This window comes from Protopterus annectens, chromosome 10.part0 (assembly GCF_019279795.1).
Source record: "Protopterus annectens isolate FY-2018-M chromosome 10.part0, PAN1.0, whole genome shotgun sequence".
Taxonomy (NCBI): domain Eukaryota; kingdom Metazoa; phylum Chordata; order Ceratodontiformes; family Protopteridae; genus Protopterus; species Protopterus annectens.
In genome coordinates this window covers 87,934,929-87,961,004 of record NC_056744.1, presented here as the reverse complement: position 1 = coordinate 87,961,004, position 26,076 = coordinate 87,934,929, and the positions used below count along the sequence as shown (strand labels likewise).

The following is a 26,076-nucleotide window of genomic DNA, read 5'->3' as shown; positions in this document are numbered from 1 at the left end:
CCTCCAGCACGTCCTATTAATAGCCGTGTCGAGGTTTAAGTCTCCCGCCCTTGTGGCTCTGACGGATCTAGATTTTTTGAGGTGAAGCATATTCATCAAATCTGGGTTTGACATGGCCTTGTATGTTAGGCAAAGGTCACCTCTGAGCAAGCGGTAAGCGACTGAATAGAGCTGGAGTTCTTTCAGTCGGGCAGCATAGGACAGATGTTTGAGACCCTTTATCCTTTTGGTGAGGTACTTTTGTGGCCTCTCCAGCTGATGCAAGTGTCTGGTCAGATACATTCCGAATGGGGCATTGTACTCAATCATTGGTCTGATGAGTGATGAGTATAGGGAGACTATGACCTCCCTTGATCTAGATGAGAATCCCTTCATGATAAGGTGGGCAATGTAGAAGGTCTTCCTAACTACTTTAGCTACATGGGTGTCGAATGACAGACTACTATCAACCTGGGTCCCCAGGTCCCTGATAACTTCTTCTGTGCTCAGTGGATTGCCACCTATTTGGTAGCTAGGGGTAACCTTGTTTTTCCCGAAGGGTATGACTATGCATTTTTGGCATTTAACTTTAGGCCATGGCTCTGGCACCAGTTATCCGCTTCTGTGAGACCCTTCTGAAGGATATCTGTGTCAGATGTGTTTTCTACTATGGCCCAGTTTGCAGTCATCTGCAAACTTTGTCAGCCATAACCCTCCTGTGTTTGCTTGTACTTGGAAAAGTAGATGCCAAACAAGAGTGGGCCCAGGACTGAGCCCTGTGGTACACCACTTGTGACAGGCTTTGAGTCTGACATGGCGCCAGCAACTCTGACCCTGTGGGTTCTGTCACTCAGCCAGTTTGCAACCCATCTTGTGATGTATGGGTTAACATTTAAGCTGATGAGTTTTTCAATGATACCCGAGTGGGGTATTGTATCGAAGGCCTTCGCCAGATCGAGGTAGGCTGTATGGACTGTCTTTCCCTCATCAATGGCTTTGGTGACTGTTTCGAAAAAGTCAACCAAGTTTAGAAGGCATGATCTGCCTTTGACAAAGCCAAACTGGGATGGATCCAAAGTCTGCAAATTCCCTATGTCTTTATTTATGAGGTCCATTATGATCCTCTCCATGGCTTTGCAGATAAGGCTTGTCAAGCTAATGGGCCGGTAATTTCCAGGGTCGGTGTGTAATACGACCACATTTCTCCAGTAATTTGCACATCATATAAATGAATATTTGCAGAAAAAGACATTTTTGTCAAATTACCTCTTTGTAAATAAACATTAAACAAGTAGCTACTAGCCCTTTGCATGTTAGGTGGACCATTTTGCATGGAGAGATTACCAGAAAATTGGATTATGGAAAGTATAGTACATTAGATAGACAGTCCCTGGTAGGGTGAGACTGTTTTAGGTCGAGATGAAGCAATAGAATTGGTAAATGGTAATGATTTTAGTGCAGGGTAGAAAGAGACGGGGTGAAGAGGGGTTTATGTTGCAGCGTGACATGGGCATTCCCATTTGGCTGATAGATGAGAGAATAGCTGAGATTTGAAATTGGTATGGTTTGGAAGGTTGCAAAGGTGGGGGGGGGGGGGAGTGCCACTGCTTGGCTAAGGAGTAGGACAGTAGTAGATGGCCAGGAGGTCATGCTGGTTTGTGGGCCTGAAGGAGATTTTGGTTTGTGGACCTGATTTGGCGGTTGGGTATATAGGGTTTTAAGGATGTAGTGAGAGATGGGCAGTTTGTGGGTTTAAAGAGGAGCTTGTGGGCAATGGTGAGCTGTAGGTAACTGAGGTAGTTGGGGAGTTCAAGCCAATTGAGGGTGAGGAGAGAGTGGCAGTGGTGGGATGAGTTTTTTTGAATTGGTTATAAATTTGCAGATCTTGTGGTAGCAGGATTCAAGTTTGGATCGTAAGCCAAAGTGGAGATTTGAGAACAGAGGGGCACCATACTTCATGGAGGGGAGCAGGAAGGTAGATGCCAGGGTTTGATGGGTAGAGGGGTAGAGGGGCTGAGGAAGTGGTTGTGTCTGTAGAGGAGACCTGTCTTTTTGTGTTTTTTTTTTTTTTTTAATTGTGGAGTGGATGTGGGTATCAAATTTTAGTTTATCAATGATGATACCGAGAAGCTTGGTGGTGGGAACAATTTCAGGGGGGGGGGGTGTTGTTCTGGCTCTGTATGGTGTATGAGGTTTTGTCAATAATAGAGTTTTTGGTAGGGGAAAAGATCATTAGTTTGGTTTTACTTGCATTTAGAGCCAAGTGGTTGGACTACATCCAGGTTTCGGATGTGGAGAAGGCTAATTGGGTTTTTGCAAGTAGTTCAGAGGGTGAGAAGGCTGAGCAGATGATAGTCGAATCGTCTGCATATTGGATGACAGATGACTCTGGGATGGAGTGGTGAAAGTTGTTAATAAACAGATTAAAGAGTAGAGGGCCAAGAATGGAACCTTGAGGGACTCCTGTGGGTGTAGGAGGAAGGGGGAGGTTGAAGTTTTCCATTGGACAACTTGTTGGCGGTTGGACAGGTAACTGGAAAACCAGGCTATGGTGGAGGGAGAGAGATGTAGGGTGGAAAGGTGGGATATGAGTAGGATGTGGAAGACGGTGTCAAAGGGTTTTGACAAATCTAGGAATAGCGTAGATACAAATTTGCTTGAGTCTCATTCAATGTTGACGGTTTCCTGAAAGGAAAGAAGGGCAGTCATGGTGGAGTGGCCAGGGCGGAAGCCTTGTTGGTTAGGGGAGAGGAGATTGTTTTGGGTTAGGTGTGTTATTGGTTGTACTTGGATGGTTTTCTCTAGAATTTTAGAAAGAGGGGAAAAGGATGGCAACAGGCCTAAAGTTGGTGGTGTCAGTATTCAAGCCATCTTGGTGTAGGGGGGGTGATGTAGGCATGGAGCCAGATGGAAGGGACTTATGATTCTTGTATGGATCTATTTATAAAAATAGAGATGGAACAGGTGATGCTGTCTGCAGATAGTTTGAGGAAGGTAGGTGGAAGATTATCAGGTGCATTGTGACAGGGTCCGAGTTTGAGGAGGAGTCTTTTTAAAGTACTTGTGGGAATGGAAGTAAGGCAGAAGGGTGTGCAGGGGGGTAGGTGATTGGGGTGGAGGTTGCGGTGGGAGGGGCTGGGGTTGGAGGAGGGGGGGTGGGAAGGAGGTGGATAGTTTGGCTATGCAGTCAACTGGAAGGCTGTGTCAAGGTCAGAGAGGGTAGGATTAGGACAGGTGGTTTCTTTATTACCGGGGTGCAGAATTGATGAGATGGAGTCCCAGAATTTTTGGGAGTTTGTTGAGTGCAAGAACTGGAGTTTGGAATAATGAGCTTTGCAATCTTTAGTTATTAGCTTTTTTGTGGAGTTTCGGAGATGCTTAAATTCTAAGAGGGAGTTTGGGTTTTTATGTTTTTGATGCCGTTTCCATAGCTAGTTTAGTTACTTTTGATAACCATGGGCAGGGATTGGTTTTGATGCGTTTGGTTCTCGGGGGGGGGGGCTTGTTGGTTGAGGAGGGTCAGGAATGAGTGGTTAAAGTAGGATACTGCATCATCTAGTGGGAGGGTTTTTAGAGGGGACCAGTCAATGCACTTTAGGCATTTTGAGAAAGTTTGGGGATTGAAAGAGGAGAGTTTGAGGGTTTGAATGCACTGGTGGTGTTTGTGTAGAGGAGATGGGAGCCGGTCGGCAAAGGCAGGCAAGTGATCACTGAGAGGATCTGGTATTATTTCCAGCTTTGGTGATTACATTTGGATGAGTTGTTAGGATCCAGTCAATGATGGTTCCAGAGATACCATCTTTATTTGGTCTGGATGGTGAATGAATTAGTTGGCATAATTGTCCAGAAAAAATAAATAATCAGTGACTGATACTCTGAAGATGGGATAGAGCTACAGCCAGAGAGTAGGTTTTTCTGTTTTATATTTTCTTTTTATTATGTTAAGATTTACTCAGTAGGTATCAGGGAAACTTGAGAACTGGAGGAGAGGTAAGTAAAATATGAGTGAGTCCTACAGTCAAAAGGAACAGGCAGAAAGGAGAAATACAAAAGTCAGAAGCAGGCAGAAATTAGGAGAATTTAGACTAGGGAGATACTCCACTAAATAGACTTAAAATAAGTTTACATGCAGCCTAATTTAAACACTATGGCAGGGGAAGAGAGAAAAAAGGTAAGAATAACTTGGAAGTCATGGGGGGGGGGAGATACAGTGCAGCTCTCAGTACCGATGCAGAACTCAACGAAAAGGCACTACAAATACCAGTTTGCTTAACAAAGCAATAGCTAGTGTTACTGAAAGGATTACAAGAAAAAATTCAGTGGAGTGAAGTTGAAAATAGCTGTTGTAAGCACCTGGATAGAAGCAGAGAGGCTGTGGAGGTGATCAACTAGTAGTCCAAAAGTTTTCTGAAGTTTATAATTTTTTGGAGTGTCCGTGCTCTCAAGTATGGGGAGGGGAACAAATCGGACCCACTATGTAGTCGCAATGTACAGACACTGAAGAAAAATAAATAAGGAAGAAATTGTAGTAAAGGACTTAGACAACCTCAGTCAAACAAACCTAATATCAATGTCTTTCAGGTTGTATAGAAAACACTAGGCAGCAGAATTACTTATCAATAACATTCTAATAGTTCAATTATACCTCAGCAACAATCAGTAGACAGATTGCAGATAAACACAGAAAATGAATAATTCCAGTTTGTTCAAAAACAGTGAAAATATATAAATTGACTGCAGAATAAAAATAGAAACACTAACTGTAAAATCACATGCAGCCAAGTAACTTGGTTCAGAAAATATAGCCCTGGTCTTAAAAGGAACAGAAAACAAAAGCAATATAAGAACGGAATGCACGGATTAAGTTTAAAAACCCACAAGCGGCCCCTGACACAGTGTTAGACCTCAAAGACCAGTAAACAGTGCAGTGTAGAATAGACTCCAAATACGTAAACTACGCCAAAATAAAAAATTTAATGCAAAGCTTTCAGGCTAACCACCCTTCATCAGTACATAAAATACTACATTTCATTTTCACTTTTAAATAGGGCACATTTAAAATCACATGTCACAGCCAGCCTATCATCATTTGTTAGCAATTATTACTTTTAAAACAACAGTACCTAGAATTCATAGATAAATACATCTATATACACAAATAAAATATACACATAAGCAACATAAATAGTATAGAAAATACATAAGGTATAAAGAATTTTAAATATTCAGACAACCTTTCTATATTACAATTAAGGTATCTTTAAAATACTATAAAATATTATAAAACTAAAGATTCTCCCTTTGTCTTTTTACCAGTACAGGTTTCAAACTAACTGCATTATTCAAACCTGGTTCAGCATCAGCCTTGAGTCTGATAATCCATTCATATTCCTTCAACTCCAACATGTTATTCATGTCACCTCCTCTATTTCCCATAGTCACTGTATCTATCCCTCTAAACTTAAACCTATGCGTACTATTATTCTCAGATATATGCTTACTAAGAGCATTATTAGCCACATTTCTTCTGATTTGTGCTCTATTATTCATTTGTTTTAAAAGTAATAATTGCTAACAAATGATAATAGGCTGGCTGTGACATGATTTTAAATGCGCCCTATTTAAAAGTGAAAATGAAATGTAGTATTTTATGTACTGATGAAGGGTGGTTATCCCGAAAGCTTTGCATTGAATTTTTTATTTTGACAGTGTTAGACCTCACAGATCGAACTGAAATATTTTATATATATATAAATATATTTACTTTTAAAACATCGAAACGTAAACCGTTCATAAATCTGGTTTACAGACCTGATGTTCAGAATGTAAATAGGCTGAACTACTGAAAGCCAATACACATGAAGTCGAATTTGACTTCTGAAGTTCATTCCCCCTTAGCAGCAGTACATCCGGACCAGATCCGTACTACACACCGCTAACAGTAATGTTTTTGCAGGGGTACAAGCACCCTGCACCCCCACATCCCCTGCCACTTATATATTCCAACTCCAAGATCGTACTACAGTGTGGAAAAGGGTAAACTTCCCGATCCGCACTGTCCCGCGATCTCAGTACAAACATCGCCCACGTATGAACCACCTGCCATATAGGTGAGAATGTCATGCTCGACTGCAATGGCTCAAATGCAGTTATGCAATCGGACATCTCTATTCGACATTCCAACTATCAACTACTGGGCTTTCTGCATTCCGAATACCGCACATATTAGGTTCACACAAGGCACGTTCAACATACTAATAGTAAACCATATATTATACATATGTATATATATACATATGTGTGTGTGTGTGTGTATACAGCTCCATGAAAAAGGAGGCATCTCTAGCCCGACACCTAGGTATATTAAGCACGGAACTCTCTCGTGTGTGGAACAATTATTGGTGATGTCCCAGTCATGAAATACTTTCAACAACCTGCCAGGGGACTGAAACAATGTGGTCTAACTAAACATCTGTGTTGTCTCAAATCACTGTGAGATACCAGGGAAGTCAAGCTCCACCTGCTTCTCAGTGGGTCTCCATTCAACAAGATCGACAGCATAGGACAGTTTTGTATAGCAAGCAGGGAAAGCTCATATACATTGTTTTGGAAAAGTTACTTGCTGTGATGAGTGTTGTGGTGGTAGCAAGGTGAGCAGAACACCCTGACTTCCATGAAACAGTCCCTAATTTACCTTGCAGGGGTCTCAGGTATGCTACAGAATGTATTTTTTTTTGTTTTGTTTTCATCATGCCCTGGGCCTCCTCTGAGATGCCACCATTCTTGGTACATCTCTAGTGATAAAAATATATAAGGCATTCTCAGAATGTACACATACCAACACAGTTGGCAGTAGTTGTACTCTGAGATCGTTCCAGACTGCAGAGTTCCTCACTCTGTGATAAAGAATGAGACCATTAACTCTGAAAATGATCCTTATTTCTGCAAGTAAGGCCCACAAGCAAATTCCTTTGGTCACCGCTCAAAGCTTGGAATCACTGCTACAACTCTGTGCTCCACCAACTGTGCCCAATAAAATTTATATTCAGTAGTACCACAGTAATACTCACCCTCTGGTCACTCTCCCTCATGTCTAATCTCAAATTCACTTGAGGTCAACTGGCCTATAAACAAAGATGCAAAGCTCACACCCCTAAACGGATTCCCTGCAAAACACCATCTGTATTTTGATACATTGTCTACAGAAATCCTGAATAGGAGAAAACACAAGCAACAACACTGACAAAAGTATACCAACCTTTTTACATTTTCAACTCTAACACTGACAGTGTGGATATAAATGGACTAAAAGGTGGGCAGCAGTGGCCATGGGGACAGTGTATGTTTGTAACACCTTCTACAACAAATTCAGGTGTACTATGGTATGCCAAAGTCTTATCACTCAATGTGAGGCCCATTATCTACACAATCCCCCCTCCCTACTAGATCACAATATTAGGACAATAAATAGAGCCAGTCTAAAGAATTTTTGCAAAGGGGGTGCTATCCCTCACTCCCACAATGTGGAAGGCCGACCTCCAAACACACAGTCTCAAACATACTGCTTCTAACATCCCCATCAACTCAGAGAAAGGGAAATACAGTTTTTACCTTTTCTCTTTGGTGTACCCTTGCACACAATACATTAACAGACTGTAGTTGTGGGGACAGGACCCCAAAATGAATGGTGGGGTTACAATTCCTTCAAAAATACTTGATTCTGCAATATCCATTAATCATCTCTCAGTAATCTACCAGGTTGCAGCAATGCTGTAAGCTGCATGATGGCTGCTCAGTGACGGTAACTGAAAGAAAACCAACACAGTAAGTTGCATGATGGTTGCTCAGTGACGGTAACTCAAAGAAAACCAACACAGCAAGCTGCACTATGGCTGCTCAGTGACACTTACTCAAAGAAAACCAACACAGCAAGCTGCACTATGGCTGCTCAGTGACACTTACTCAAAGAAAACTAACACAGTAAGTAGCATGATGGTTGCTCAGTGACGGTAACTCAAAGAAAACCAACACAGCAAGCTGCACTATGGCTGCTCAGTGACACTTACTCAAAGAAAACCAACACAGCAAGCTGCACAATGGCTGCTCAGTGACAGTACCTCAGAGAAAACCAACACAGCAAGCTGCACTATGGCTGCTCAGTGACACTTACTCAAAGAAAACCAACACAGCAAGCTGCACAATGGCTGCTCAGTGACAGTACCTCAGAGAAAACCAACACAATAAGCTGCACTATGGCTGCTCAGTGACGGTAACTCAAAGAAAACCAACACAGTAAGTTGCATGATGGCTGCTCAGTGACAGTAACTCAAACAAAACCAACAAGATCTTGGAACACTAAGAAGATAAGACGAGACAGACATTTGACTAAGTGTCAACACAGGCGCTAATGTGGGCATTAGTATGGTGAACCTTAAACTTAGAAGGTAACACCTGTGGGTGCAGCCATTAATTTTGAGCAACCACTCCTATTTAGTAGGGTTGATTGTTTTTGGGAAAGTGTAGATTTGCTAGTTTCCATACTGTCAATTTTTTCTTGAAAACACACTGTTTCTTGAACATTTTTAATTAAAAACAAATTTTGGGAAAATGCAACTTGGATTCTATCAGAAATGAGAGGAAACTACACAGAGAATCAGCCTGCCAGTCATTAGCTTGTGCATGTAACCTGCAAGATAAAAATGTACTTAAAAAAGAACTGTCATATGTAATATGAGAGTAACAGCTTTTTATCTGAATGGTTGCTTTGTCAATATTGAAATGGAATGTACATGGTCTTGCAGATTATAGATGAAAAGCACAGAATACTGAATTATATTAAGAAGTGTGGAGTACAAACAGCAATATTACAGGAGCCACATTTGGACAGAACTGAGCATGTGACTTTGACAAAAAAGATTTCAGGGTGGACCTTCAGTGCAATATCATAGAGAACGGAAAAGAAGAGTGAAAAATGACAATAAAAGCAGCCCCAATAGTCACAGAAGAGGAGAGGAAAATAAAGAAAAATTGCAGATTCGTGGTAGCATGTGGCTACTGGCAGGGGAGGGGGAAAGGGAATTACTTTTATTAGGAAAGTTAGGAGAATTTCTGGAGAAATAAGCTTTCAGCAGGGAATGTTATTTATTGGGTGGGATTCAAACTAGATTTGCAATAGTGAGGCTATACAAGGTGGGCCTATAAGTGAACTATAACAGACAGTTGATTTCTGAAGAAATATGCAAGAATTCAGCAGCAAAAACTCAGGATTTGTACATTATTCCAACAAATACAATAACAAGGACAACAATTATATTTCGTAGACGCATGTATACTTAATTGAAAACCTAGAGACCCATCCTCTATGTAGATCAGATCATGGACCAATAAGAACTAATGTAAAGATATAGGGTAATGATACAAAACTGAGACCTTGGCACTTTTCTACTTACTTGTTTAAAAGGGCAAACATAAGGCGTGGATAGTGGGTATGAATCAAGACTTAACAGGGAAATGAAACATAATTCAGAATGGGAAGCTAATGAGTGGTACAAAATGAAAATGGAGTTTAAACATGGCAGAAATAAGACAAAGATATGGGAAACTAGTAACAGCAATTCAGAAGGTTGGACAAGGGTTAACATATAGCAGAAGTGGAATCCTACAGGACAAAAAAATAATAAGCAACTGTAGAGTGCTAAATGAAAAAATAAGGGAATATTTCAACAAAAAACAAGAGTGCTAAATGAAAAAAATAATATCTAGCTCCTTACATAGGTCTATAAAGATAGCGTCCACTGCTGCAGCCTTGTGGTCCCATTAACAGTTCATCTGCTGAAGTGACATGTACACAGAAATAGATCTAATCCCACAAGATGCCTCATTAAAAGAATGTAAATCCATCAGGCTCAGAAGTTCTTCAAATTATCCCCTCTCTTCTCAACAATGCCCCCACAGTCAAGATCAGCATTTGTCTACTCTTGCTGAGTGTCTGGGGTCTCCCCCACCCCCAATCACAGGATGGTTTGTCAGAATCCAAAGCCACCAGAAAGTCATTCTCTATGACCTTACCAAACTCTAACCACATCCAAGCCTTTTCGGGGACCACTGCAGCTTATGCCTTCCTGTCTTGTGCCCACAACTGAACTTGATTCAGTGACTGCTGCAGCTTATGCCTTCCTGTTCTGTGACCGCACCTCAGCTTGATTCAGTGACTGCTGCAGCTTATGCCTTCCTGTCCTGTGCCCGCACCTCAGCTTGATTCAGTGACCACTGCAGCCTATGCCTTCCCGTCCTGTGCTGCACCTCAGCCTGATTCAGTGACTGCTACAGCCTACGCCTTCCTGTCTTGTGCTCACACCTGAGCTTGATTCAGTGACCTTGGCAGCTTATGCCTTCCCGTCCTGTGCTCACACCTCAGCTTTATTCAGTGACCACTGCAGCTTATTGCCTTCCTCTCCTGTGCCTGTACCCGACCTTGATTCAGTGACTGCTGCAGCTTATGCCTTCCCGTCCTGTGCTCACACCTCAGCTTGATTCAGTGACCACTGCAGCTTATTGCCTTCCTCTCCTGTGCCTGTACCCGACCTTGATTCAGTGACTGCTACAGCTTATGCCTTCCTGTCCTGTGCCCACACTTGAGCTTGATACAGTGACCTCGGCTGCTTATGCCTTCCTGTCCTGTGCCCACACCTGAGCTTGATTGAGTGACCTCGGCAGCTTATGCCTTCCTGTCCTGGACCCGCACCTCAGCTTGATTCAGTGACCCCTGCAGCTTGCGCCTTACTGTTCTATACTATACTTGAGCTTGATTCAGTGACTGCTCCAGCTTATGCTTTCTTGTCCTGTGTCCACACCTGAGCTCGATTCAGTGACCACTGCAGCTTATGCCATCCTGTCCCCGCACCTGAGCTTGATAAAGTGACCACTGCAGCTTATGCCTTCCTGTCCTGTGCCCGCAGAGGCTCAGGGAGAAAAGTTCCAACATATTAGAAACATTTTTAATAAAAGACATTGAGTACATACATGAACAGACATTAAATAAAATATATTAATAACACATACATTTGCATATTTAGATTACATTCATATTAAAGAAGAGGCAACTAATACAATAAAAAGATACTTGCGCATTAGTAGATGTTGAACATTGAGCATTTGAAAAGGTGTGTTAGTGGGTTTGGTAAACAGACTATGCATCCTGCGAGTAGTGCTTAGAAGCATTATCTAGACATTCCTAGGACATGCTCACAACAAGTTTGAGGTTTGGGGGGGTCTATGCAGTCACAACTGAGATGATATGAGCAAACTTGTCATCAAGCGATCTGCTGACTGACAGTTCAGCACCTCTTCTGACCAACAAATCAACAATGTATGACATTAGATGGTAACAACATGGCTACAAAGGTCAGTCATCACTAGCCGACTCAAGGTCCCCTGGTATTGCATACATTTATTAATAACCTTCTGTTTCAACAAAGTGCTCATTAGTACAGCTCAATTGCAACTCGCCCCTTGTGTATTACACACAGATGAATAACAATGCTAAACAAGTTGGGAATAAGAACAATTCCCAAAGGTTCCCAAGGACAGATAAGGATTCATGTAAACCAATCTTCATAGATCTACTAGAGAGGCATGGAGACAAAGAGGAAGGGAGAAATCAGCCTAGTGCCCTCTCATAAGCTATGATCCTTGAAGATGTTCAGAAGAGGAGGGCTGATCATGTGGAATGCAGTACAGAGGTCACAAACAAGTAATTTATAAGTTCCCGCTCATAAAATGCCAAATACATAATCTGTGAAAAGTCAGAACTGTCACAGTACTGTGGCCTGTTCTGATGCGATGTTAACTGAGTGTAAGAAATGCAATTGCAGAAATACTCTTATGATGGTAGACTCAGTTAATTAGGATCTTCACCAAGCAGGAAGGGGCAGGAGATGTTTAAAATAAAACTATCACCACAGGCAGGAGAACACATCTTTGGAAAGTGATGTTTATTTGCAAGCTTGGCACTAGACAGACATGAAGAACCTGGATACATTTCATCACTGCCTGAGCAACGATGTAATGACAAGGTCTCAGGCACTGTGCCAAATGCAGAATATCAAAGGAATCACCATTTCATAAAGGAAGAGAGAGGAAATATAGCTGATAGACTGGGATACAAACATCGTCAGTGACACTAAAACAGCAAGTGCTGTTATCCAAACATTTCTCTAGAAATATCTTTGTAATGATGAGGGTGTCAGACACACTAAAACAACCAAGTGCTGCATTACTGTTCTTTTTCTTGCCATCATGGGTGAGCTTTGGCAGGGACAACCTGACTTCAGAATGAAGGCAAGTCCATCTGTTTATTTAGACTACGGCACTGTGTTTATGCACAACCTCGTAGCAAAATTGTGCAGGCTAGGGTACATAAAGTAACGGGTCACTGCGGAACCCTCTATCTTCAGAATTCACTTCCTGAGCTTAAAGAGGTGTGTAAGTTTAGCACTTTTGGCTGCAAATGTCAAAACTCTTGAGATTCCAAGGGAAAAAGGTCTTATGGGTGTGATCAATACAGATAAAAAGCTTGCAAATGTAATGTAACTGCTACCTTTAGCTCACATACAGCCCAGTAAATCGGGGTCTATATTAAATCAGGGAACGCAGATTTATCGACCCCATGTAAACAAAAGCTTACAATCCCGAACACTCAGAACAGCGATTTGTTTTCCCCAGGGAAAAAAATAAATAAATAAACTTCAAAACAATCCCCCAAACCCCCCCCCCTACTTAAATATACCATCTCCAAGATTGCACTACAGTGAGGGAAAACGGCAAAGTAATGGAGGCAGCCAAGCGATTTCTTTCCTAGGGAAAGAAATCGCTTATATGGCGTTTCGCTATTTTGCTGTTTCAAGCTTTCAACTTCGATCAAGATGCATTTCAAGGACTGCGTCTTTGATTATATAACAGGAACCCGTAAATCACTTCAAAGCTTTCAGACTGCAGGTTCAGCTCCTTCACTAAAATGACTGCATTGTGTGACTGTGGGTAGAACATTAGCTTTTCTTTTTTTAATTTCTCCAAATCTTTTGGGTTTTTAATACCATGACGGGAATGGACCCCATTCCCAAGTCAAAGAACAATTTAAGTTCATGAAATTAGTAATGTTTCAATCTTTGATGTCAGCCAGACGTGCTCTTTGCAGCATGCAATGTGCCCAGTAATCACTCCTGCAATTCGTATGGAGTCGCATGTATTGGTAACATATCTAAATATGATTGTGGATTCTTTTTTATAAGACCCATTGCTCCTACTACTATTGGAACTATCTGGGTATCTTTCTTCCACATTGCTCTCATTTCTGCCTGCAGATCCTGATATTTTAGGGTTTTGTGTCTCTCTGTACGCAAGGCATTGTAGTCACTTGGTGTGGCAATTTCAATGATCAATGCTACTTTTGTCTTCTTTTCATGGACCACTATATCCAGTTTTCTAGCATCTATCTTTTTAACTGTTGGTAATGGGTGACCCCACGTGATGTAAACTTCATCATTTTCTATGAAGCTTTACAGCTCATGTTTCCAGTGTTTTTCAGCCACTTCAATAGCATAATATTTACACAATCCCCAGTGCAACAGCCTTCCCACATTATGCCATTCGGTATACAGCCCTTCTGCCATTAGTATGTCACAACCAGCAACGAGGTGTGCAACTATTTCCAATTCTGTTTCACAAAACCTACATTTGTCTGTTTCTCCCATATGTTAAATGGACTTTGTAAACCAACATGTACGCACCCCACTATCTTGGGCCATCAATATTAACCTTTCATCTCTTGGTCTGAATTTGCCTCGCCTTAACCATTCTTGCATTCATTCCTAATCAACATGAAGTTCTTCCAGAAGTTTTCTATACTTGCAACTGTATTTATGCATTTTTCCACATTTCTTGTCTTCTCATTTGGTCCTTCACCTTATATTATTTCTTTTGTTTTTTGGCACATTCATTTGCTGCCTGATTTTTATCTACGTCTGGTGTGATTTCTATTCCTGTTTGACGCCGATATGCTTCTGCTAGATTAAGCAGAGAAGTCATCTTAGATTTATTCTCCTCATGTTTCAAAACTTTCACTGTATTTGGGTCTTGTGACATCAGCAGATATGTGTGGAGTCCCACTACTGCAGATCTATAAATGTAATCAATTTCAAGGAGGCCCATCCCTCCTTCAGAATGGAGAATATATAATCTTGGTATGCAATGATTTTTATAAATCATATAGTGAACACGAAGCAGCCTTCTTGTTTTCCTATCTAATCTATCCAACATGTTTTGGGGCTAGTCGGTAAGTTAGGACAGGAAGAGCAAATTGGTTTACAGCTTGGATTTTATTCCTAGATGTCAAAACTTTTTTCAGGATTAATTTAAGTCTTCTACAGTATTCCTTCCCAAGTTTTAGTCGCATTTGTTGATGTATTGTTGTTGATCCTTAATCAATTTCCAAATATTTATACACTCCCTCTTGCTCAAGTTCTTTTATATCCCATTCTTGTCCCAAACTGATGTTTTCCTGGTGCTGCAGTTTTACTGCTTTAAAGGTTACTTTTGCACATTTGTCAAGACCAAATGAAATTCTTATATCATCTGAAAATGTTTTGACAACTTGTTGTACCTTTCAGTTCCTCATCTGATGAACTATACCAGGAGCAGCCTTAGTTCAACTAGTGTCCTAGGCAAAAGGGCTCCACGTCACCCCCCACCACACCACCCGGTGCCCCCATCCTGGTCTAACTACATTAAATAAATACTGGAAAAGCACCCCTGCTAGAGTGGCACCCTAGGCGGTTGCCTAGTTGGCCTATGCCTAAGGCTGGCTATGAACTATACAGTTTTAAATCATCAACAAAGAGAAGCTGAGAAGTCTTTACACTTTGTTATTTTGTAGAAGCCAAATTATAGCCATGGCCTAAGCAGTTAAGTAGACAGCTTAATGGGTTAAGGGCAAGACAGAACAGCAGCAGTGACAAAGAGTCACCCTGGAATATTCCCCTTTGAGTTTTTATCCCTGGGATAACAATTTGTCCTTTATCATGGCTTAATTGCAAAGTGGTCTGCCACTGTTTCATGGTCACTGTAATGCAGTTGATCAATGTAGTGTGTATTGTATACATTTTAAGCACTCTTTTACCCATGATTGTGGGATACTATCAAATGCTTTTTTGTAGTCAATCCACGTCATACTTAGATTCTTCCCCTTTTTACAGTTCTCCACTATAACTTTATTTAACAATAAATGATCCTTTGTTCCATATGACTTTCTTTTATTGCTTTTTTTTCTACTGCCATAATTAAGTTTTCTTCTAAATGACTATAAACTCTGTTGGATTCAATTCCTGTGTATAGTTTATACGTCGTCAGAACTCAAGTTATTGGTCTATAATTTTTAGGGAAGCTGGCAGGTTCACTCAAGTAGGAATTTTTTTTTTTCCTGTTGTCAGCCAGGTTGGTGTCTGTTTGGGGTGCGCATATAAACAGTTCTTATTCATGGCTAAATCTTCATGTAAAGATGTTAATACTTTTAACCAAAAGTTAGGCACTGCATCTGGGCCTGGGATTTTCTAATTACAGGCTTTTCTTAATTTTATTTCAATCTCTGTGGCTGTTACTTCACCCATTTCATATCCTGCACCTTTAAACTTGTTATTCTTTCTTTTACTTCTATCCATATAGCATATTTGTTATGTTCCACAGGATCTTTATAGATACTTCTCCTAAACCTATTTCTTCTTTTTTTTTGGGCGGTCTTTCAATTCCTTTTACCATTTCCCAATTCTCTATAGACCTTTTTTGGGTCATCAACAAATTGCCTATTTTGTACTTTTCCATTGCATTTATCTGCGTGTCTTATAAGTTTTTCAACCTGTGCAGAGATTTTTAGTTTGTCATTTCCGATAGTGCAGGATAGATCCTGGTCTGTTCCAACACTGCGCATTGATTTTATTACATCTGTCATTCTTAGTATTTTTGTTGCTTTATTCCCTCTTCTATATACTTCTAACAGTGACACTTCTTGTCTTAATTGCTTTATAGTTTTCTCTATTCGATACTTCCATGATAGCGTTTGATTTCTCCCCTTCTTTGGTCTTACTACCCTGTGTTTTTGTGGTAGAACTTTTATCAGTTACTAATTTAGCTGCACAGTCATATATCCTGTTTACTTCTGTTATATTGCATGGATCTCTATGGACAGTTTTAATTACTGTATTCATTTGTTTTATCAAACTTCTGACTTTTTGGGTTTTACTGACCTTCTGCAGTCTATTTCTTTCTTTGATTTTAATATGTCTTGCTCTATTAAATCTCATTAGCTTTTCTGAGTGACTGACAGAATGTGACGTACAATGATCTCCAAGAATTAAAGGGCATATGTACAATGAGTGGACTCAACCCAATCTATTAGTAACGGGTAAAGGGAGTGGCGAGTCATTGCCAGAATCATTTGGCCTGGTGGGTACAGACACTAGCTGTATAAGATCTAGCTCTGACAGGAGAGTTTACTGCCTGGTCAAATGCCTTACTGGACAGACAAGCCCAATATCTGACAATAAAACTTACAGTGACAAGCAGATTTACTGTATCATCAACTGTTCCTGTAATACACATCTGCTATTTTTCCAGTGCCACCCGAGTCAAGCTACAACGTTATATGACTCAGTACCTCACTAAGCAGACTAGTTCATGTCCGTCTGTTTCTTAGGTAGGAGATAAGGTATACTTAAGGCTCTCTATCACAGATGGGTATCCATAAAAAATCAGTCTTTTTTAAAAAGTATGGCAAGCCACCCCCCCCCCCAAAAAAAAATCTCTGCATGGTGATGTAGTGGAAATACGTCTCTCTTACAGCAACATGGTTCAATCCATACCACTAGCCACTTTCTATGTGGACTTCTGCATGTTCTCTCTTCATCTGCCGGAGTTTTCTCTGGTTATTCATTTACCCCCCCTCCTGCGCAACCAGGACTGCTGACTGGCTACACTACATTGTAATTGTCCATATACAGGTTGTACCTACCCTTGCCTCAATGGCTCAGACCATGGCTGAAAAGAATTGAGGATTAGTTCACGTACTCACTTGCATACATATATAAAAAAATTCCTAAACTCACCATTGCTCAAAAAAAAATCAAATATTTGTCTTTTGTATTTAAAAAGTCAAACATCTGCCTTTCTCCTTCCTTTACCCCATTCAGAAAAATACACTATTTTCAAAACACAGTGCTAGAAGCACTTGCTCATATAAGCAATTTCTATAAGTTAAGCACTCAATCTAAATAAGCACTACATCCTCATATACTCCCTTGAGTACTTTATCCCCTATTGGTCCTTTCTGATTCAGTTGCAAAGGAGTTCCCTATACTACTCTAGCATGTCTGAAGGTCAGTTACTGGTCTCCTCTCCAGTCCAGCTGGTGAATCTGGGAATCTTGAGGCAATGTTACAACTGCCTCATGTACACAGACAACCCTCTCCTCCTCCCAACAAGTACAAATATATGTGAGAGATGCAACCATATAGCCAGACTGGAGGCTGAGCTCTCTCGACTCAGTACTAGCATAACCAGTCAGGAGGGGAAGGTAACCACACACACCACAAATCCAGTCTCACATAGTCCTACCACAACTGCAGACCAAACACAAACACACAAAAACATACTCGGAGGCTCTAAATAAAAATCTGCCAAAACAGCAGAGACCTCCAAAGCAGACACCCAAGCGACCGCTACCCCAAAACAAAACACAGGCAACACATAGCTCACAAAGTCAGTGTGCCAAACAGCCACAGCCCTTAAGGCTCAACAACATACCTGATACACTTGTAATAGGTGACTCTATAGTCAGACACACTGACGTCCTGCTCACCAGGCTAAACAAAGAAAAGGTCATGGTGAGCTGCCTGTCAGGCGCTAGAATCCGCCACATAACATAAGCACTTAGGTCACTCCAAAGCAAGTACAAATATGACTCAGTCATTGTCCATGCTGGTGTGAATGACCTTAGACGTACCTCCCTGGACTACATGAAAAGAGAAATAGAGGAGCTCTCTGAACATGTAGCCCAGGCCAGTATGACCCTGACCTTGAGCAGCATCTTACCCTCACCAAGAATGATGCCTCAGTATAAAGACAAAATGATCAATTTCAACAATTGGCTTAAGTATTGGTGTCATTCAAAGGGGATCCAGTATCTGTCTGCCTGGGATGACATGCTCGACAAGCCACGTTGCTTCGCAAGGGACGGCTTGCACCTGTCACCCCTGGGCTTTCGGATATTGGCAAAGGCTCTTGCCACCCCCATAGTACCTTTTTTAGGCAAGGCTCAAAAGACAAATCCACCTCCTTAGACAACACAAGTAGAAAGAAACTAAGGGTAATGCTGCTCAACGCCAGAAGTCTAAACCTCAAGATGCATGCTCTCGAAGCCCTCCTCAGTATGGAGAACATCGATGTCTGTGTAGTGACAGAAACCTGGTTCAAGGCTCCCAAGAGCACCCCAGCACTACCAGGTTATACCTCATATCATGCTTTTCAGCCCCAAAACTCAGACCGAACCACAAAAGGAGGGGGAGTATCCATATTCATCAAGGACACCCACACCTCCAGGTTAGTGGCATTGCACGAAGCATCGGAGACCATCCATGTGCAACTAACAGTGGGCAAAACCGCCTTTCAGTTTGTAGCATGCTACAGACCACCCTCTCAAACTCAGGAACCCCACTCAGCCTTCCTGAAGACACTGAAGAATATGAAGGTCTCTCCAAACACCATCATATTGGGGGACTTCAACTATCCAAACATAGACTGGGAGCATTACTCAAGCCCCAACACCCTAGCCCAGAGGTTCCTAGAAATCATAAACTCAAATGCTATGGAACAATTGGTCACCACTCCCACAAGAGGGGAAAACATACTAGATCTGATCATCACCAACATGGGAAAGTACAGTTTTGTACCTACCATAAATGTAGATGTCCGAACTGGATAGCATCTGCAGTCATAACAGCTGGGTTGTCCTGTCGTCAGGCAGCCCGTCAGTCGGCCGGATTCCAAAGTCCGGGTCCGGCTTCGGCTGATGTCGCACTTCACCCGACGTCATCTCTGTTGGTCTTCGGGTATAAAAGCATCAGCCGACGCCATTTTCCTCAGTGTTTCTTGCCCCAGATGCCAGAAGCCCTCTTGAAGGTTAAAAATTTTGGATAGATGCCAATGTTTCCAAAAGGATAGAGGTAAACACAAAAATAAGCATGTATGTACATATATACAAACAAATACACCATAAAAGACTCCCCCCCCCCCATCAGCTAGCTATTAGGAGGGTAAAACACCCTAGGAGTACCTCAGAGGGGAAGGAGGGAGGGTAATCCTGACTGCAGATGCTATCCAGTTCGGACATCTACATTTATGGTAGGTACAAAACTGTACTATGTCCTTCATGGATGCATCTGCAGTCATAACAGCTGGGTAGAATACCATAGCCAACTAGGGGAGGAGGATAAAAGTAGATTATGGTGTGTTTAGGATCCCTTGCAGTACAGCAGTGGCAAACCCTGCTCGGGATCTGGAATAAAGAGGCAAATTATAATGCTTGGCAAATGTATGCACGGAGGTCCAAGTAGCCGCCTCAATAATGTCTTTGGTAGCCACTCCTCGTAAGAAGGCTGCGGTAGTGGCTGTTGCCCTTGTAGAATGAGGTCTTATGTTCTGTGGAATTGGTTTTCCATGGAAGGAGTAACAGAATCGTATGCAATTTCCTATCCATTTGGAGATTGTCTGTTTGGAAATAGCTTTTCCTTCCCTTCCTGTTGCATAGGCCACAAAAAGTTGGTCAGTCTTTCTGCTGCTTTTGGTTCTATCCAAGTAGTAGCGTAGCTGTCTATGTACATCCAATGTATGCAGTATTCTTTCCCCTCTGTTTTGTGGGTTGGGAAAGAAGGTAGGTAGGTGGATTGCCTGGTTTAAAGACACTCTGGATACCACCTTAGGCATAAATGTTGGATTAGTCCTCATGGACACTCTATCTTGGTGGAAGATTAGGAAGGGTTGCACTGCCATTAAGGCCTGTAGTTCTGAAACCCTCCTTGCTGAAGTAATTGCCAGTAGGAAAGCAGTTTTCCATGACAGGTGTTGTAGGTCTGCTGTTGCTGCTGGTTCAAAGGGTGATAGTGTCAACTTTTCTAGTACGAAGTTTAAATCCCAAGCTGGCAATGGTGGTTTCCTTGGAGGTTTTACATTCTTGATTCCTCTGAGAAACTGCCTGAGCAAAGGGTGTGAAAAAACAGGTGGATCAAAGCTGTATTCTGCTGAAATAGCTGATGCATGTATCTTGATGGAGGAGTAGGACAGGCCTGAATGGAGAAGTTCGCCAGATACTCCAGAATGTTAGGCATATCTATGTTTGACACATCTTTTCCTCTTTCAGAACTCCAAATGACAAACCTTTTCCATTTTCCAGCGTAGTTCCTTCTTGTTGAAGGTCTGCGTGCTTCAAGAATAATGTCTTTAACTCTTTGGGAAAGTTCTTGATTAGCTGCTGCTATGTGATGTTCCATGCAGTCAGTTGTAACGTTTTTAGGTTTGGATGTATGGTGCTGTAGTTGTTCTGAGTTAGCATCAAAGGCATCAGGGGTATTGGCCACATATTGTTCCGAGACAAGCTCCTCAGCAGTGGGTACCAGTGTTGTCTTGGCCAGTTTGGAGCTATCAGGATTATCCTTGGATGTTCTTCCTTGATCTTTAGTAGTACTTTGTGTATCAAGGGAAGAGGTGGGAATGCATATGCTGTTAGGCCTTTCCAGCTGAAGGAGAGCGAATCCACTTTCCATGCTAGTGGCTGGAATGTCCTTGTGCAGAATTTTTTGAGCTGTTGATTGTGAGGTGATGCGAATAGATCTATCTGAGGCATTCCCCATTTCTTTGAGATGGTCTTGAAGATGTCCGGGTGCAGGTGCCATTCGTGGGCATCTGATGTGGTTCTGCTTAATATGTCTGCTAGAGTATTTTGCTTTCCTGGTACAAATATTGCCTGTAGCTGGATGTTGTAGCTGAGTGCCAGGGTCCACAGCTCCAAAGTCATTCTGCATAGGGGGTATGAGTGAGTGCCTCCCTGTTTGTTGATGTACCACATGACTGTGGTGTTGTCTGTCCTTATCATCAACTGGCCCTCTTTGAGAAATGGTCTGAACTTTTGGATTGCCAGTTTTACAGCCAGCATTTCTTTTAGGTTGATGTGCAGGCGAAGTTGATCCTGAGTCCACAATCCTTGCACGCATTTGTCCAGCATATGGGCCCCCCATCCTAGGTCTGAAGCGTCTGTTGTGATGTTCTGGCTTGCTTGACATCTGCGAAAGGGAAGGCCTGGGTTGGACTGGCATGCCTGAGCCCACCATAGGAACTCCTGTTTTAAGCATGGAATTAGTGGGATTTCTGTTTCTAGGCTGTGTCTGTGTTGGGACCATAAATTCCTTAGGTACCACTGTAGTTTTCTCATATGTAGTCTGGCAAATGGGACCAAGATTATGCATGATGCCATGAAGCCCAAGGCCTGCAGTACCTTTCTTGCTGTTAACTTGCTCAGTTTTGTTAGTGCCAAGAAGTAAAGAGGGAGTTCTTTTGTTTTTCTGTAGTTAGGAATGCCATTTGCCTTACTGTGTCCAATTCCGCTCCCAAGAATGTCCTTGTTTGGGATGGTATCAGCCTTGACTTTTGTAAATTGACTGTGTATCCCAGTGCTTGTAGCAAGTAAATGACCCTTTGTAAATCTGTTGTCAACTTGCTTTTGTTGTCCCCTTGTAGCAGGCAGTCGTCCAGGTATGGGTAAATTTGAATTCCTGTAGTCTGCAATGCGATTACTGCTGCCAGGCATTTTGTGAATACTCTGGGCAGTAGATAAGCCAAAGGCAATGCTGAGAATTGATAGTGCTCTGATCCTGCAAGAAATCTGAGGTATCTTCTGCAGATTGGTCGAATGGGGACGTGCAGGTATGCCTCCTTGAGATCTAGAGTTACCAGCCAACACTCCTTGCCCAGCATGGGAAGAAGTTGCTGTAGGGTCAGCATTTTGAATTTTGGGACAATGATGTATGTATTTAAGGTGGACAGGTCGAGAATTGGTCTCCAACTTTTTCCTTTCTTGGAACTAAGAATAGTCTGGAGTAGAACCCCTTTCCTTGCTCTGCTGTTGGCACTTTTTCCACAGCTCTCATGTTTGTTAACTCCATTATCTGTTGTAGAGCCTCTGATTTTTGATTTGGAGGTAGATTTGGCATTCCTCTTTTGACTGGTAAAGTGTGGAAGTGGAATCGGTAACCTTGATCTATGGTTTGTAAAATCCACTTGTCTTTTGTTATGTGGTGCCAGTTCTTTGAAAATAAGGTTAACTTTCCGCCTAGAGGAGCTGCTATTTGTTCCCTGGTAGGCGGATTTAGGATTAAGTCACTGTTGGTGTGTTGATGTAGTGGCAGTGGTTGTGTCTGTGCCTCTGTTGTTACCTTGCCACTGTCGTCCTCTGTAGGCACCTCCTCTGGATTGGTTTCTGCCTCTGGAACGTCTATTCCTGCCCCTTTGAAATCTTGTGGAATCAGGAAAGGACCAATTTTTGGCAGGCCAGTTCCTGCTAAACCTTGGGGGTTGAACCTGCAGGAAATCTTTAACAGTTTGAACTGATTTTGCCTTTTCTTCCATTTTATTCATAACCTGCTGGGCAGGTGCACCAAACAAACTTGTCTTATCCATAGGAGCATCTAGCAACTTAGCTTTAACATGATCCGGTAGAGCTTGCTCCTTTAGCCATGCATGCCTTCTTATCACTGTGCCAGTCATGGCTGATCTAAATGAAGCCTCCAGTGCATCATAGCCACATTTTAAGGAATGGTTACTAACCTGTTGTATGTTATTTACCATTTCTAATACATATTTCTTGTCAAGAGATTCATCAGTGGTTAGCTTTTTAGTTAACTGATCAAGCATAAACTCTTGGTATTGTATCATGTGAAACTGACAGTTTAAAGCTCTAGCTGAGAGAATAGCTGAAGTGTAAACCTTTTTACCCCATCTGTCTAATGACCTTGCTTCCCTTTCAGAAGGAATAGGGTTTTTAGCTATGGTCGCGGCTACTGCCTTGGGACCCTGGGATATAGTTTCGGGGTCTGCAAGTGGGGCCTTGTAAAGGTGGTGATGAGTATCTGGCACCCTGTAAAATCTATCTGGTTTGGCAGGGGCTGGGGGTAATGAATCTGGAGCAGAGCAGACATCGTTGAAAGCATCATCTACCACAGAGAGAACAGGAGGTATAGCTAAGGGCCTGTGCTGTGGAAGGTGCAGAAAGGTTCTAAGTCTTTTTCTGGAATCTGAAAAATCTTGTTGCTGCCATTGGAACTGCTCTCGCATGGCATGTAAGGTTTCCCCAAAGGAGAATTCTTCTGGAGGGGAAGCAGCTGGAATGGATTCTTCAGCATCAGAATCTTCAAAATTGGAGAAAGGGGCCTCTGGCTGGTCAGTTATGTCTGATTCATCAGCAGAATCATCAGAGGACACTGGCTCAGGGGGCTCTGCTCTAGGTCTCTTCTCTGGGGGCTGAGAGGCCCTGTCAGGGTGAGATTGAGATCCTCTAATTAATGAAATTAAATCTTCTGCCAAAGTAAGCATTTGAGAACTAGAAGAGGGCCTGGTGGAGGGTGGTTTAACAGGCACTGTTTTCTTAGCCTTGGCTGCTTTAGCCCTGGCGAAGGCCTTAATGGACATGGCTGCTGGAGGCCTAGCAGCACCACGTGCTGGGGTAGAGACATCCAAGGGAATGGTGTCTGATAAGTCAGTGGCAACCACCGTAGTGGATAAAATTTCTGAGGCCGATTCAAGAGTTGTAGCAGGGGCCTCAGCTGTAGAGATAGATTCGGCTGTACCTAGATCAGTTTTCTCGGTTTCGGCCGAAACCGAGACACTCGCGGTTTGCTTAAGCATGGTTTCGGCCGAAACCACGGACCGCGAGTGTCGGTCTTTATCTTTGCGTTTTTTGGCAGAAAGTGTAGTCGGAGGATCCGACGACATAATGTACGCAAAGTCAGAACCGAAAAACTGTTCTGCAAACTCCGACCGACGCCTAAGCGTTCGTCGGTTGAAAGAAGCGCAGGCCGAACAGGCTGCTACGTCGTGGGCTGGGCCTAAACAAGGCAGACAGTAAGAATGGAAATCTTTATGAGGTATTTGTTTCCCACAGGTTAAACAATTATTAACTTTTTCTGACATCGGCTGAGGCAAGAAAGAGTCCCCAACGGGGTACTTAGCTTTAGAAGTCTTCGAAGTAGTATTCGCTAGAAGTAATCTCTGGATCCGACCGACCGGCACTTGCGAACAGCTTCTGCTTCGGGCGCCACGCGGCAAGAAAGACTGAGGAAAATGGCGTCGGCTGATGCTTTTATACCCGAAGACCAACAGAGATGACGTCGGGTGAAGTGCGACATCAGCCGAAGCCGGACCCGGACTTTGGAATCCGGCCGACTGACGGGCTGCCTGACAACAGGACAACCCAGCTGTTATGACTGCAGATGCATCCATGAAGGACATCACAATGTTCCATACCAGAAGTATATCCCTCATTGGTAAGATCGGACCATAAATTAATCTCACTTTTAATCCACATCCCGCCCCCACCCCCAGCACAAAAGACCACAGTGAAGAACTTCTCAAAAGCTAATTTCACATTTCTTAAAACCAAAGTGGAATCCTTCAAGGCCCCCAGGCCAGTGGAAACCAAGGCCCTATCTACTGAATCCTTTATAAACGCATTCTATGGACACCTTCAGGAATGCATGGATCATGCAAACTCAAATAAAACCAAGACCCATTCCCCCAAAGGCAGGCGTCCTGTCTGGTGGACCCCAGCCATAAATAAGCTATACAACAGAAGGAGGAAGCTACTACATGATAGAGCAAAATCCCTAAAAGGGAAGGCATCTCTGATCAGTACTAGCAAAAAACTACGATCACTCAAAAACATCCAAGGCCACTTTTGAGAGAAAAATTGCACAAGCAACAAAAGATAATCATAAGGCTTTCTTTAGTTATGTTGGAAAACTGGGTGGCAACTCCCAGATATGCTCAGAGTTGGTCCATAATAACAAAAAATACACTGAACCCTCAGACATTGCCAACATCCTGGCAGACAGGTTCAGTGCAAACTTCTCCCCCTCCAAAAGGATAAATATCTATCCCAGCAGAGTGTTGCCTCCCTGACATCTCAGATGCCCAGGTGAGAACCGCCCTCTCCAAAGCAAAAAACACAGCATCAATGGAACCGGACGGTGTCCCAGGCTGCGTGCTACATGAACTCCAAGAAGAGCTATACCCTCACATAAAGCTGCTATTCAATCTTAGCCTTACTACAGGATATGTACCCAAAGAATGGCGTACAGCAACAGTAGTCCCACTCCACAAAGGAGGCGCCTCTACGGACCCTGGAAACTACCGCCCCATAAGCCTGACTAGCCTGGTCTGCAAAGCTATGGAGAGGATCATTATGGAGCTCATAAACAAAGACATTGGGGACCTACAGACACTGGATCCTACCCAATTCGGCTTTGTCAAGGGCAGATCCTGCCTCCTGAACCTGGTAGATTTCTTTGAAACAGTCACCAAGGCCATTGATGAGGGTAAGGTGGCCCACACAGCCTACCTAGACCTCGGAAAAGTCTTTGACACTACCTCACTCGGGCATCGTAGACAAACTCTCCAGCCTAAATATAAACCCCTATGTCATATGATGGGTTGCAAACTGGCTCAAGGACAGAACCCACATGGTCAGAATTGCTGGAGCCATGTCAGACTCTAAACCAGTTACAAGTGGCGTCCCACAGGGCTCATTCCTGGGACCTCTCTTATTCGGAATATATTTTAATGAGGTACAGGCTAACACGGGAGGACTGTGGCTGACCAAGTTCACAGATGACTGCAAACTGGGTGCCATAATTGACTCTCCAGCTGACACAAGCATCCTCCAAAAGGGTCTCAGAGACGGATAACTGGTGCCAGAGCCATGGCCTTAAACTAAACGCCAAAAAGTGT

General features: G+C 42.6%; 1 protein-coding gene across 1 annotated transcript in view; it reads right to left on the bottom strand.

Annotated features, from left to right (window-relative positions):
* Positions 1-26,076, bottom strand: part of CLN3 (CLN3 lysosomal/endosomal transmembrane protein, battenin) — a 310,689-nt gene that overhangs the window by 23,079 nt on the left and 261,534 nt on the right. The gene's annotated exons all lie outside the window — the stretch shown is intronic.